Below are 4,733 nucleotides of genomic sequence, written 5' to 3' on the forward strand. Positions count from 1 at the left end.
AGAGGGGAAAAACGTTTGTCCTGTCCTCCTCCTTGAGAATTCCAGGCCCCTCTCTCCTTGGGGACCCCCGGACTTCTTATCAACCTCCTAGGAGTTGACTCTCTCACTACCATAGCTATGTGGGTTAGATAAACAGGTGAGACGTACACAGTGAAACTTTGCTGCACTATCTTTGCAGTGTGCCTGTAAATCCACATGTATTCCAGAATTAAAATGCCTTGTATGTCACAGGCATTTCTCTGGCTGGGAATTATAAGGTCAGAAATACAAGGCAAAACAGGGCTTCCCTGGTTGCCTCAGTGGATGAGAATTCACCTGGCAACACAGGGCACGTGGGTTCGATTCCTGGTCCGGGAAGATCCCACGAGGCAAGGAGCAGGTAAGCCTGAGTGCCATGACTTCTGAGCCTGTGCTCTAGACTCGAGGTGGTGGTTTAGTTGCTAAGTCGTGTCTGACTCTTGTGACTCCGTGGACTGTAGCCTGCCGGGCTCCTCTGTCCATGGGATGCTCCAGGCAAGAACACTGGAGTGGGTTGCCATGTCCTTCTCCAGGGGATCTTCCCCACCCAGGGATCGAACCTGGGTCTCCTGCATTGCAGGCAGGTTCTTTACCGACTGAGCTACAAGGGAAGTCCTAGAGCTTGGGAACTGCAGCTGTTGAAGCCCGCATGCTCTAGAGCCTGAGCTGCACAACTAGAGAAACCGCCACATTGAGAAGACCAAGCACCACAACGAGAGAGGAGCCCCTGCTCGCCCCGACTAGAGAAAGCACACGCAGCAGCCAAGAGCCACCACAGCCAAAATAAATAAAAAGCAAAACAAGCAAGCAAGCAACGGACGGGAAACGTTGTCTCTGAGGCCTTTGCATCAGCTTCTGCAGCTGCAGCATGACGTCTATGTTGCAGGCATTTCTCCGGCTGGGTCACCGAATCTTGACCCATTGAACCACCACACAAACCTTGGGACATTTGTTCTCAAGCTTTGGTGCTAGTCCAAAGCTCCATGAGTGCAAGGATCAGTGGGATTTTGCTTTTAAATTTTGTTGAGTGCCGCCAAGGATGTGCTTTAATAAAAAGCACAGTTGTCACCCAAGGTCCATCGGATCTGTTGAGTTTGCTTTCGCTCTGTGGGTTTGGATGAATGTGTGATGGCGTGTGTCCACTGTTACAGCGTTACCCAGAATAATGTCAGAACCTTAAAAATCCTCTGTGCTACGCCTTTTTTTTTTTTAACCCTTCTTTGCCCCCAAAGCCCTGGCACCCATCGATCTTTTCGATGTCTCCTTGGTTTTGCCATTTCCAGAATGTCATCTAATTGGAATCATACAGTGTGTAGCCTTTACATATGGGCTGCTCCACTTTGGAGTACGCATGGAAGTTTCCCCCATGTCTGTTCATAGCTTGTTTCTTTTCTTTCTTTCTTATTTAGCGGCATCAGGTGTTTTAGCTGTGGGATGTGGGGTCTTCATTGTCTTCTGCCGCATCTTTTGTTGGGGTGCGTGGACAGTCTACTTGTGGTGGGTGGGCTTAATTGCTCTGCACCTTGTGAGATCTTAGTTCCCCGATCAGGGATAAAACCCACATCCCCAGCATTGCGAGGTGGATCCTTAACCACTGGACTTGCAGGGAAGTCCCCGCCCATTTGTTTTTAGTTCAGTTCACTTCAGTCGCTTCAGTCGTGTCCGCCTCTTTGTGACCCCATGGACTGCAACACGCCAGGCCTCCCTGTCCATCACCAACTCTCGGAGTTCACTCAAACTCATGTCCATCGAGTCAGTGATGCCATCCAGCCATCTCATCCTCTGTCGTCCCCTTCTCTCTTGCTGTCAATCTTTCCCAGCATTAGGGTATTTTCCAATGAGTCAATTCTTTGCATCAGGTGGCCGAAGTACTGGAGTTACAGCTTCAGCATCCATTCTTTCAATGAATATTCAGGACTGATCTCCTTTAGGATGGACTGGTTGGATCTCCTTGGTCTCCAAGGGACTCTCAAGAGTCTTCTCCAGCACCACAGTTCAAAAGCATCCATTCTTCAGTGCTCAGCTTTCTTTATAGTCCAACTCTCACATCCATACATGACTACTGGAAGAAGTGTAGCTTTGACTAGATGGACATTTGTTGGCAGAGTAATGTCTCTGCTTTTGAATGTGCTGTCTAGGTTGGTCATAGCTTTTCTTCCAAGGAGCAAGCATCTTTTAATTTCGTGGCTTCTGTTACCATCTGCAGTGATTGTGAAGGCCCCCAAAATGAAGTTTCTCACTGTTTCCATTGTTTGCCCATGTATTTGCCTTGAAGTGATGGGGCTGGATGCCACGATCTTAGTTTTCTGAATGCTTAGCTTTAAGCCAACTTTTTCACTCTCCTCTTGCACTTTCATCAAGAGGCTCTTTAGTTCCTTGCTTTCTGCCATAAGGGTGGTGTCATCTGCATATCTGAGGTTGTTGATGTTTTTCCCAGCAATCTTGTTTTCAGTGCTGAATAATATTCCATTGTCTGGATATTCTCCAGTTTATTCACCCATTCATATACTGAGGGGCATCGTAGTTGCTTCTAAGTCTTGGCAGTTATGAATAAAGCTGCTGCAAGGACCATGTGGATGTACATTTTCATCTCCTTTGTGTAAATATTAAGGACTGAGATTGCTGGATCTCCTGGTAAGTCTGCCTAGCTTTGTATTGTTGTTCAGTTGCTAAGTTGTGTCCGACTCTTTGCGACCCCATGGACTGCAACACACCAGAATTCCCTGTCCTTCACTATCTCCCAGTTTGTTCAAACTCTTGTCGATCGAGTCGGTGATGGCATCCAACCATCTCATCCTCTGTCGTCTGCTTCTCCTCCTGCCTTCAATCTTCCCCAGCATCAGGGTCTTTTCCTGAGAGCCAGCTATTTGCATCATTTGGCCAGAGTATTGGAGCTTAGTTTTGTAAAAAACCTCTAAACTGTCTTTCAAGAAGCCTGTACCATGTTGGGTGCTATTTGCTTTTCCATACGCTTTTATCTTCAGAACCTTGAGAGGCATCTGGCGCACAGAGGACACTAATAAATATTTGCTCAGTACAGAATGATAAGATGCACCTGGGTTGTGTATTGAAAGTGTACATTTCCCAGCCAAATCCCAGAGACTGTGATTCACTGTGTCTGGAGCGGGTCCCAGGAGTCTGCCTGTGTGTTCTTGCCAGGATATGCTAGGGTGCCTGGTCTGAAAATGATGCTTTTAAGTAACACTGCTTTCCGAGCTAATTCTGGTGAACTTCCGTCTGTTGTCTGGTCAGAGAGGAAGGTTTTGTGCACTTCTGAAAAAGGGTAGTTCCTGGCATATGCAAGTTGCTACTAGGTTGTCTTGAAAATAAACCAGGCTGCCTACCCTACCCGCCCCCCCACCCTGCCCAAGAAAAGAATCTAGTTGGATGAAAATCATTGCAGATAAATGTGAGTTCAGTATGGAGAACTTTGGAAAGCAGGGGAGACCACAGGTAGGAGGAATACACGTTTTCAGATAATGTAGACACTTGAATTCTACAGAAGGAGTCAACGATGCTTTCCTGAAGTACGTCCTGAACCGTAGGAATACTACGTTAAATGTGGGCTTATCTTACATAACCGCAGTGCAGTGATCAAAATCAGGAGCTTAACACGGACCCAATGCTATTATGTCTGCTGAGACCTATTGAGATGCTGCCAGCCGTAAGACTAATATCCAATTTATCCTTCACCTGTCTCGTTGTATTGAAACTGAAAGAATTGGTTGTTCAGTCATGTCTAACTCTTTGTGACCCCATGAAGTGTAGCCCACCAGGCTCCTCTGTCCATGGAATTCTCCAGGCAAGAAGACTGGAGTGGGTTGCCATCCTTCTCCAGGGGAATCTTCTTGACCCAGCGATCAAACCCAGGTCTCCTGCATGGCAGTCAGACTCTTCACCCTCTGAGCCACCTCTTAAGTAAGTCCTCAGTCTTTCCTGGCATAGTGGGACTTTGACACTTTTGAATAGAGCAGGTTAATTTTTATAGAATGTCTTCAATTTAGTCTTTCTTGATCTCCCTTTATGATTCGGTTCAGGTTAGGCTTAATTTTTTTTTAATAAAAATTTTAAGTGTAAAGGAATACTCTTAATCTCCGTAGCCCCAAGGTCCCTATCGTAATGGAAGATGGATGGCTGGAAAGTGTTGGAAAGCTTTGGAGATGAAATTCTGATTTTCTGTCAGATGAAAGATTTCCATGAGGAATGAAAGAACTGTCTACAGTAAGAACCTTTCTTTCTGTCATGTATATTCCATACTGGGAGCTTAGAGACAAAGGCACTGCTGACATGCATCTTTTTGCTTTTCTAACTTTTGAAGACTTTTTGTTTGTTTGATTGGTGTGTACCATTTTCAAGATCTTCATTGAATTCCTTACGGTATTGTTTTTGCTTTGTGTTTTGGTTTTTTGGCCTTAAGGCGTGTGGGATCTTAGCCCCACAAACCAGGGTTTGAACACACATCCCTTGCATTGGAAGGCAAGCTCTTAACCATTGGACTCCTAGGGAGGCCCTGTTTTTTTTTTGTTTTGTTTTGTTTTAACTTTTATTTCCTCCCCTTCTGGCTTTTTCTGTGCTGCCGATTTGTTGGGAAAGGCAAGCCATTTGTTGTAGAATATCTGTTTTCCAGATTTCTGAGAATGCTTTTCTGGTGTCTGTGTAAGTGAAATTCCCCTCAGTAGACTAATGAGTGACAGAAGTATCAAAATCTAGACAGA

At 45.7% G+C, this 4,733-nt stretch overlaps 1 non-coding gene across 1 annotated transcript; it reads right to left on the bottom strand.

The window, feature by feature from the left end:
• Window positions 1-557: 557 nt before the first annotated feature.
• Window positions 558-629, bottom strand: TRNAC-GCA (transfer RNA cysteine (anticodon GCA)). Its single transcript has one exon. It is a non-coding gene; the product is annotated as a tRNA-Cys (tRNA).
• Window positions 630-4,733: the final 4,104 nt, after the last annotated feature.

Source organism: Ovis canadensis, chromosome X (genome assembly GCF_042477335.2).
Source record: "Ovis canadensis isolate MfBH-ARS-UI-01 breed Bighorn chromosome X, ARS-UI_OviCan_v2, whole genome shotgun sequence".
Lineage (NCBI taxonomy): Eukaryota > Metazoa > Chordata > Mammalia > Artiodactyla > Bovidae > Ovis > Ovis canadensis.